Genomic DNA, 11,271 nt, shown 5'->3' with positions numbered 1-11,271 from the left:
TCACAGACTTCGTTCACTGGCGATCCACAATGACTCTTGGATGCTCAGAACGCGACGCCTAACCGGCTGGAGGATTCACAGTCCTCAAGTGTAATAAGTCTTCAGATCACACAGACAAGAAGACTTCAGTGATGCCTAACACTCTTTGGCTCTGGGTGTTTAGGGCTTTGTCCTCGCAGGGATTTATCTCTCAAAAGCTTCGAGGTGGGTTGCTCTCAAATGACAAAAGCCGTGCACTAACTCTCAGCAGCCAACCAATTTATGGTGTAGGGGGTGGGCTATTTATAGCCACTAGGCAACCCGACCTGATTTGTTCGAAATGACCCTGGGTCACTAAGGGACTGACACGTGTTCCAACGGTCAGATTTCAAACACACGCGGCAACTTTACTTGGGCTACAAGTAAAGCTGACTTATCCAGCTCTGGATAAGATTTGCTCTCATTGTCTTCACTCGAAGACATAGGATTTTCGTTAAGCATCACTTAAGCCATTCTGACTGGTTCACTTGGACCCCACTTAACAGTACGGTGGTTCCTATGACTCAACAAAGAAGAAAAGGAAATGACAAAACAACTAAGTCTTCGCGCTCCATAGTCTTCATGCGATGTCTTCTCTTATCATAGTCTTCAATGTGAATGTCTTCACATACCACCTTTGTCTTCAATGTCTTCATACATTTTTAGGGGTCATCTCCGGTAGGAAAACCGAATCAATGAGGGACTTCTACCTGTGTTATCCTGCAATTCTCACAAACACATTAGTCCCTCAACCAGGTTTGTCGTCAATACTCCAAAACCAACTAGGGGTGGCACTACATGCACTTACAATCTCCCCCTTTTTGGTGATTGATGACAAACTGGTTGAAGTTTTCAACGGGGATAAAAGTATGTGAAATTGTAAAGGATTTAGACATTGTCTTCGTAAGTAGCAGGAAGGCTCCCCCTGAAGATGTGCATATAAGTATTTTGCTTTTGAATGCAAATGCACATGGCAGGTTGTACTTGCGGAGCTCCTCGTCTACTTATTAAGACAATTTAACATGCATGAACAGATATAACAAAAATAATGACATGCATAATGAAAAATGGACGTCTGCAAAATGACTTCGTGCGGAATTTATCGTCGCACATGCGGAATTTATCATCGCATCACATAGTGTCGAAAAGGTAGCAGACGACCATCAAGTTTAAGTGTTACAACTCAAAAACGAACCAAATGTATCAAAAGCGAGAGTTGTAAGCACTTGGCAAATGTAGCAAAAGTAAAGCAACCACCCATATGGACCCGCTTGAAGACTATCAACTCATATGCTTCTCCCCCTTTTGTCAGTAATGACCAAAATGGTTTGAAGACATAGAGCTTCTACTCGTTCCCATGAGGAGTAGGCGAAGCAGCAGGGTCGTCGTTGAGGTCTGGTGGTGCAGAAGAACTTGGTGCAGTGTCGACACACGCTGAAGGTGGAGGCGGTGAGGTGGCATCATCTTGATCATCTATGACTCTGGCATTCACCGTTGCAGCTGAGGAAGAATAGCCAGAGTCTTCAAGTGAGGGAGTCCGACGCAAGTGAGCATTCCTTGGAGGAGTGGAGTCAAACTTGAATCATTCCGTGAAGCCATCATCTTGAAGATCTGCTTCAGCAGTGAGCAATGTCAAACTCTTCTAGGACCTCCGACAGGTTTCATGTGTAACAAAGGCATTCTTGGTGGCAAGATTGCGAATGCGATTGACGTCCACCAAGAGGCTTTGCATCTGACGCTTAAGCCAGTCATGATGCTTATCCTGTTTCTAATGTAGAGCGACGAGAAGCTCTTGGTCATTGAGAACACGAGATTGCTTCTGAGGCCTTTGGGCAATGGTGCTTCCAGTGGCTTCAGTTTGGGCGTGAGGGGCACATGTGTTGCTAGCCAAGGGATAAACACGAGAGACGGCCTGAACTCCTTCAATGGGCTGGGTGAAGCTTTGACGATCAACATTGTGAAGATAAATTGGATCCTTTGCAGGCTTTGGGTAAATGGCTTCAACAGACAGATCAACCTCTGGCAAGAATACTAGATGATTGCGCGCAGACGGCTGATAGTTGAAGGCAGAGTGAAGCTTGATAAGGCACATTACCCATGGAGCATAGAACTTTAGACCAAAGATGTTGGAGCCAGATGCAGCCAACTGCCTGATGAAGAAGTCTTGAGCATTGAAGTTGATGCCATTGAAGATATAGAAAACCAAAGTCTTCATTGCTCCTTCAAGCTTCACTGCAGATGAATGTCCTTTGACAGGCCATAAAGTTTTTCTAATGATATGGTAAATGGTGCGGGGCAGATACTCTAGGTCTTCGATAAAGAATTCTGTTGGGTATTCAGCGTCGCGTGGCAGCGGCTTCATCATGCTCAACATTTGGCTCATGTTAGGCTCAGGCTTCTGGAAAATGCTCTTCAAAGCATTCTGGTGTTGTTGACAACCTGGTTCATAATATTCGCCAGGATTGGGAGGGTTGTAAGCTCAATGATGTCTTGGGCTTTAGCTTCATGATGGACATCGCCCGTCATCCACTCAAGGATCCAAATCTTCGGATCCCTGTTGTATCCACGAATGTGGAGGGTAGCATAGAATTGAAGCAGAAGTTCTTCATTCCAGTGTTCCTTGGCAGTCACAAAGTTAAGTAGACCCGCATCACGGAAGCAGTCCATGGCTTCTTCAAGGCATGGCAGTCCAGCAATGGCTTCACAATCAAGACACATATGTGGGAAGATGCTCCCCTGGTTGTACAAGATGCAAGAATAGTAGCTTCGCTGCTGATAACTCCAGAATCGATCTGAGGAGATTCTTGGCCTTGTGTAGGGGTTCTTGTCACTGTCGAAGAATGTGCTGTGTGCCTTGAATCCATTCAGATTAAATGATCCTGGTGACATTGCAGTACCTGAGAATCGTGGTAGCCTTGGCTTTGGCTTCTGGACCTGAGGCCCGTGCTCCACATGATAGGCAAATTAAGGTCCGAGAGCAGGCGGAGGAACCAGAATTGGCCAGCGGACTGTAACAAGCTGACCACGATCACATGCTTGCTCGATGGTGTGTGGCCTGGGAGGTGGTATAGGAGCAGAGGCATTGGCTTCAAGCTGCAGATTTGCATCAGGTGCAGCATAAGCTTCAGGTGCAGCGACATCTGGCACCACATTAGCTTCAGGCGTCACATTAGCTTCAGTCATGACAACGACATTGGCTTCAGTGTTGGTGGCAGCCTCAGTACTGGTAACCTCCACTTCAGGAGCTGGAGGGTCAGACACGTTCTCCTCGAGAACAACTTCAGGGTTGGACGGGGGTGTAGCAACTCTTTCTTCATCTCTTGGTTCTTCTTCTTGATTATCAGCTGATGCAGCCGGAATATCTTTAGTCGTTTCTGAAAGTGCGTTATATCGACTAGAGGGGGGGTGAATAGGCGATTTTTATGAAAGTCTTCAAAACATGGAAGTTATGAAGACAAACGATAGAAATAAACCTATTTCCCTGCAGCGGAAGGTAGACTACACTAGGCAAGCCATAGTCAAGTATTCAATAGAGTGAAAGCACAATGACTAATATAAGCAATGTAGTAAGGATCAGGTAGGAAGATATTGTGAAGCCAGACAAAACACACAGTCACTCAGTGAAGACAAAGATAGTGCAAACATACAATGACTTCACAAGGAGTAATAGTAAGTAAAAGGAAGGGAAGATGAAACTAGTGACTCATTGAAGACAATGAATTGTTGGACCAGTTCCAGTTGCTGTGACAACTATACATCTGGTTGGGCCGGCTAGGTATTTAAACCTTAGGACACACAGTCCTGGACACCCAGTCCTGAACACGCAGCTCAGGACACCCAGTCCTCACCGTATTCCCCTTGAGCTAAGGTCACACAGACCTCGCCCAATCACTCTGGTAAGTCTTCAAGGTAGACTCCCAAACCTTCACAGGCTTCGTTCACCGGCAATCCACAATGTCTCTTGGATGCTTAGAACGCGACACCTAACCGGCTGGAGGATGCACAGTCCTCAAGTGTAATAAGTCTTCAGATCACACAGCGAAGACTTAAGTGATGCCCAATTCTCTCTGGCTCTGGGTGGTTAGGGCTTTATCCTCGCAAGGAATTCTCTCTCAAAGGCTTCGAGGTGGGTTGCTCTCAAACGACAAAAGCCGTACTCTGAATCTGAGCAGCCAACCGTTTATGGTTGTAGGGGGTGGGCTATTTATAGCCACTTGGCAACCCGACCTGATTTGTCCGAAATGACCCTGGGTCACTAAGGAACTGACACATGTTCCAACGGTCAGATTTCAAACTCACACGGCAACTTTACTTGGGCTACAAGCAAAGCTGACTTGTCCGACTCTGGACAAGATTCGCTCTCATAGTCTTCACTCGAAGAAATAGGTTTTGGTTAGGCATCACTTCAGTCATTCTGACTGGTTCTCTTGGACCCCACTTAACAGTACGGTGGTTCCTATGACTCAACACAAAAGAAAAAGAACTACGAAAGATCTAAGTCTTCGAGCTCCATAGGCTTCATATGGTGTCTTCTCTTGTCATAGTCTTCAATGTGAATATTTTCATATACCACCTTTGACTTCAATGTATTCATACATTTTTAGGGGTCATCTTTGATAGGAAAACAGAATTAATGAGGGACTTCTACCTATGTTATCCTGCAATTCTCACAAACACATTAGTCCCTCAACTAGGTTTGTCGTCAATACTCCAAAACCAACTAGGGGTGGCACTAGATGCACTTACGATCTCCCCCTTTTTGGTGATTGATGACAAACTAGTTGAAGTTTTCAACGGGGAATATAATCTGTGAAATTGTAAAGGATAAGGAATTGTCTTCATAAGTTGCAAGGGCTCCCCCTGAAGATGTGCATATGAGTAGTTTACTTTTGGAATGCAAATGCACATGACAGGTTGTACTTGTGGAGATCCACTTCAACTTATGATGACAATCCACTATGCATGTGAAAGTATATGAAGATAATGACATGCATAATGGAAAATGGACGTCTGCAGAATGATCTAAGTGCAGAATTTATCGTCACACATGCGGAATTTATCTTCGCAAAACAAAGTGGCAGATAAGTAGCAGACGACCATCGAGTTTAAGTGTTACAACTCAAAGAACCAAATGTAGCAAAAAAAATGAGAGTCGTAAGCACGAAGCAAAATATAAAGCACCCGCCCATATGGACCCGCTTGAAGACTATCAACCTCATATGCTTCTCCCCCTTTTATCAGTAAGGACCAAAAAGGTTCGAAGACATAGAGCATCTACTCGTTCCCATGAGGAGTAGGTGAAGTAGCAGGGGCGTTGGTGGTGTTTGGCGGTGCTGAAGAGCTTGGAGCAGAGTCGAAGCATGCTGAAGGAGGTGGCGGTGAAGTAGCATCGTCTTCATCCTCAATAACTCTGGCAGTCACTATTGCAGCAGAGGAAGAGAACTCAGAGTCTTCAAGGGATGGAGTTCCTAGCAGCACAACCCTTCGAGGAGGTGTGGAGTCAAACTTGAATCGCTCAGTGAAGCCATCCTCTTGAAGATCATCTTCAGAACACATCATCGTTAGCCCTTTCCATGTGCGGCGACAGGTTTCATGGGCAACGAAAGCATTCTTGGTGGCAAGATTGCGAATGCGATTAACATCCATCAAGAGGCTTTTCATCTGACGCTTCAGCCAGTCATGATGCCTATCCTGTTTCTGATGAAGAGCCACAAGAAGCTCTCGGTCGTTGAGAACACGAGTGCACTTCTTGGGTCTTGGAGCAGTTGTACTATCAGTGGCTTCAGTCGAAGCAGGGTGTGGTGCACGTGTAGTGCCAGCCAGAGGATACACCCGAGTGACTGCTTCAACTCCTTCAATGTTCTGAGAGAAACTCTGATGCTCTGCATTCTGAAGACTTAGAGGTGCTTTGGCAGGCTCAGGATAGATGGCTTCAATAGAGATATCCACATCAGGCAGAAAAATCCGATGATTGCGAGCAGATGGCTGATATGAGATATCAGAGTGAAGTTTGATTAGCCGCATTACCCATGGGGCGTAGAACTTCAAGCCAAACAGATCAGAGCCTGATGCAGCAAGTTGGAGGATGAATAAGTCATGTGCATTGAAGCATTTTCCATGAAGAATATAGAAGACCAAGGTCTTCATTGCACCCTCAAGCTTGGCATTTGGAGAGTGCCCTTTGATGGGCCAGAGAGTTCGCCTGATGATGTGATAGATGGTTCTTGGTAGATACTCAAGGTCTTCAACAAAGAACTCTGTGGGATAAGCAGCATCTTGGGGCAATGGCTTCATCATGCTGAGCATCTGACTCATATCAGGTTCTGGCCTCTTAAAGATGCTCTCAATAGCTTCACTATGCAGCTGACAGCCATGCTCGTAGAGATCCCCAGGAGTGGGCAAGCCAGTGAGCTCAATGATCTCAAAGGCTTTGGCTTCGTGATGAATGTTTCCAGTCATCCACTCCAGGACCCAAGTCTTCGGATCTCTGCTATACCCGTGGATGTGAAGTGTGGCATAGAATTGGAGCAGCAGCTCTTCATTCTAATGCTCTTGGTCAGTTACGAATGGCAGCAGTCCAACTTCCTTGAAGCAATCCAAAGCTTTTTCCCGATAGGGCAGACCAGCTATAGCTTCAATGTCAAGGCGCTTGTGTGAGAAGATGCGACCTTGGTTGTAAAGAATGCATGAGTAATAGCTTCGCTGAGGATAGCTCCAGAACCGGTCAGATGATATCCTTTCCCTTGAGTAGGGGTTCCTGGAGCTATCGAAGAATGTGTTGTCTGCTCTGAAGCCATTGACATTGAAGGAGCCAGGTGCTGATGCAGGACCTGGGAACCTTGGCAATCTTAGAATTGGCTTCTGTACCTGAGGCCTATGCTCAACATGATAGTCGAACTGGGGACCGGCAGCAGACTCAGGAACAGAAGTGACGGGATCAGTGGCTTCGCTGTCTTCTTCTCCCATTGGGGAGGGATCCACATTAGCTTCATTGGTGGTTGTGGCAGCCTCAAGATTTTCATCCTCCACTTGACGAGCTGGAGGGTCGGTCACGGGCACGTTCTCCTTGAGAACTGCTTCTTGTTGGGACAGGGGAGTGGGAACTTGTGGGACTTCTTCTTCCGCGGCTGATGCAGCCGGATTGTCTTCAGCAGAGACTTGAGGCCTTGGACCTTTATGAAGCCTGCGCAACGCGGGCGACGCCTATGGAGTTGGAGTGGGCTGGGCCTCATATTCTTCTTCCTCTTGTGGGCGATCCGCCCATGTAGCATCCTGTGCAATTGGCGTCAGTGGACGACCAATGCTGATGAGTTCGTTGTTCTCAAGCTGAGGAAGGACTGCACCATCTTCTACATGGTCATGTTGACCAATGTCTTCAGCAGCGATGGGGTCAGCTGCTGGAAAGTCTTCAGCTTCATGAGCCTCTGTGGAAGCAGGCTCATGGATAGTCAGTTGTCGTTCAGCTTCAGGATAGACCATCGAAATAGGTTCAACTATCAAAGGCCCTATGGGAGCAGCCCGGTCTTTCTTGGTCTTCCTCTTCTTCTTGGAGGAGGCAGTTGGAGAGGCTTCAGAGTGTTTCCTCTTCCTGGCTTCAGCCTCAGCAGTCCTTGTCCTCTTGAGCTCTGAAGCGATTGACCGGCCTTTTGGCTTCGAACCAGTCAGTCTAGTTGGGAAGACAATCGGAACTGCTTCCTGCCTTGGTGCGTCAGGTTCAGCCGTAGGAGGCTTCTTCTTCTTCTTTGCGGCCATCCTGGGGTCGATGCCAGGACGCCCAAGTGCCTTGCGCTTCTCAGCCTCATTATAGGCTTGCACACATCTGTCAGCCAGAGTCTTCATGCGCTCACGCGAACCCTGAGCTTCTGCACGTTTCTTTACAAAGGCTTCCTTGAGCTCGTGCATCATACTCTTGAAGTTCTTCACTTCTTGCACACTGAGCTTGGCCATATGCTTCTTGAACTGAGCCTTTTCATAGTCAATCTTTTGCTTCAGTTCAACAATGCGCTGGGCGACAGCTAGCTCTGAAGCAATGGTGCCTTGGAAGGCGACACTAAGGCCAATGGGTAGCTGCAGATCCTCAAAGTTGATGTTTGGCGTGTCAAACCACTCGTCAATGAAGTTGTGGATGATGGTCACATCAAAGAGAGGCAGATCATTGAAGATTTCTGCTTCTTCTTTGCTCTTGATGAGTTGCTCAAGAGCGTCATCTGCTAGATCTTCATCACTTGACAGATCAATGGCGTCATTGTGCAGAATGGCAGTAGCAGTTAGCTCTTGGCCGGTGCGTGGCAGAGGCATCTTGGCCTTCTGGGGCTTGGAGATTCGAGATAAGTCTTCGGACTGCACACTGTCTTCAGGAGGTGCAGTTGCCAATGGCTTCGCCCGTGAGATTTTTGGTGAAGGGGCAGGTTTTGAAGCTTTAGGCTTCTTCAACTGCTTTGGCTTCGGCACTGTAGGAGCTTCTTCTGATTCAGCGTCAGCTGCAGGCTCATTCACTGCAGTCCCTTGAACTAAGATGCGGGTGATGAGGCCTTCAAGGTTGTAGAAAGGACTGATGACATTTGGTTCTGCATCTCGTGTGCCATCTGCCCTTGGTGCTAAGGGACCAGGGTTGAAGTCTAACCCCAAAGTCTTCTTGTTCTGCTTCGCTGAGTTCTGGGCAAACTGGAAGTTGCGCTTGAACAGATTGTCATCACGACACCATAGTAGTGACGATGGGTGTGCATCAGCAGGCTGTGGCCCACGGACCATGCAGGGATAGAAGCCCTATTCAATGGCTTCATCTCTGGACCTGGGTAGAAGATTCTTGTATAGGATGTCTCCCCACGGTCTCTTGATGGCATTTTTCTCAGCATATTCCTGGGTTACAAATCGGTATTTAAACCATTGTTCTGCCCAATATCTTCGAATCCATTGGATTCGGGTCTTGCGCTGATTGTAATCCTCTTCAGGATCTATCTTGTACAGTTCTGACAGTTCATCTGGCAGATCTCTGGATGTTTCTCCATGGCGCTTTCTGCCACCCTTCCTTACTGATTTCTCTGAAGCCATAAACTTTAACTTGAAAGGCTTCAACACGTTCAAAGGCTTCAAAGGTTTTCGCTTGCTGGACCAACAGGAACTGGCTTCGGGAGAATTTATGTGATGCTGTAAGAATTCTGCAAATGAATGCAGACTATGAGAACCAAAGGATTCTCCCACGGACATGTACGTGTGACAGCATTAAGGTGCGAGGGAAGGGGAAGAGGTCATATGCATTCTCAGAAGATTTTGAAGATAAATCAGTTTAGAAGACATTGACCTCATCGTGCGAAGACATTCACTCATAGATAAGGAGTTGGTTCCAGATTTGTATGAATCCAGAGATCAGTACAAGTGAGGAATCTAACTACTTTGTGAAGCATAAGTGAATATACTAGGCATGATATGAGATGCAGTATGAGAGAGATCTAACTTGTGTGAATAGAAACTGCTTGTGGTAGAAAGTGACAAATCCATAGGATCAACAGTGCTGTAAAAAGGAAGTTTTATTTACCACACTAAGAACTGCTAGACGGAGTGGAAGATGGGGCCGAGCAGTTCGATCTTCCGTGCCCTAACTTGGCGACGGAGGACACCTACGGCGACGGCGGAGAGGACAATGTCCGCGGTCGGCATGAAGACGGCGTCGGAGAGGTTGCGGCAGCGAAGCGCTTCGTCGCCGGCGTCGTCGAGGGCTAGCGGTGGCGCTAGGGTTCGTACGAGAGTGGAAGAAGAGATAATGACCGCTGTGAAGTGTGTATTTATAGGTACATGGGCGGCACTGCGCTATTACACAAGTGCCCCTGGCGATTCACATCTGAGGAACACGTGGCCATTATGCGGAATTTCGGGGTTTGTTCCACGTCCCACGCACGCCTTGATTGTCGGGTGGTCGTTCCTACTTCTCCGGGTTTCATGTGGAGGAATGAGCATTGATAACGGACTTAATGGTTGTCTCTATATCTTCTGCTGACAAGGACGCAGAGAAGACATTCGACAGTTTCAATAGAATGCATATGATTTGGAGAGATAGAATTTGAGATAGAAAGCATAGAGAGGTTAGGGTCCGATCACATTCACTTAGCTCAAAAGATTCAACAAGAAGACATAGCTATAAGTGAATGCTGTAGAGGACAGAACACTAGTATATATATGTATCTATAATCAACATAGTGAAGATAACCATGAAGATATGTTGAGATCGAAGCCAAACCAAATGTGAAGACATTGCAAGGTAACGCCATGAGTGAAACACTTCAAATTAGAACGTTTGGTGGTGGCGTTACCCATCGTATAGGAAGTATTAGACCCAGACACGGCGCACAATTATCGTGGTGCTCCGAAGTCAAATTCCACATTAATGTATTCACACTTAGAATGTATGTCTTCATTGATTGAAGATATACTTTATTTCGTGTGTTGCACATCTAAGTCATCAATATGCATAAGGGTTAGGATGTGTGCCTGATCACAGGACATTTGAGGATTCCAGGATATTTAGCTCACACCGTAACTTGCAAAATCTCTTCTCATCCAAGGGCTTGGTGAAGATATCTGCCAATTGCTCTTCAGTGTTGACGTGTATGATATCAATGTCTTCCTTCACAACATGATCTCTGAGAAAGTGATGACGAATTTCAATGTGCTTTGTCTTTGAGTGCTGAACTGGGTTGTTGGCAATCTTGATGGCGCTTTCATTGTCGCAGTAAAGTGGCACTTGCTTCAGATGAATGCCATAGTCCTTGAGTGTTTGCTTCATCCACAGAAGCTGAGCGCAGCAAGATCCAGCAGCAATGTATTCAGATTCAGCAGTGGAGAGAGATACACAGTTCTGCTTCTTTGAAGACCAACATACAAGTGATCGTCCCAGAAAGTGACATGTGCCTGATGTAGACTTGCGATCAACTTTGTCACCAGCATAATCAGCATCCGAGAATCCAACCAGATCAAACTCTGAGCCCTTTGGATACCATAATCCTAGAGTTGGCGTGTGAGCCAAATATCGAAGAATTCGCTTCACAACTAAGTGATGCGACTCCTTTGGTGCCGCTTGAAATCGAGCACACATGCAAACACTAAGCATAATATCTGGCCTAGATGCACATAGATAAAGTAAAGAACCAATCATGGAGCGGTATACCTTTTGATCGAACTCTTTACCATTGTCGTCGGGACCCAGATGATGTTTGGCTGGCATTGGTGTTGTGAAGCCTTTGCAGTCTTGCATACCAA

Source organism: Triticum dicoccoides, chromosome 3A (assembly GCF_002162155.2).
Source record: "Triticum dicoccoides isolate Atlit2015 ecotype Zavitan chromosome 3A, WEW_v2.0, whole genome shotgun sequence".
NCBI classification, from domain to species: domain Eukaryota; kingdom Viridiplantae; phylum Streptophyta; class Magnoliopsida; order Poales; family Poaceae; genus Triticum; species Triticum dicoccoides.
The sequence above is the reverse complement of the archived record's forward strand: the minus strand, read 5'-3'. Positions refer to the sequence as shown.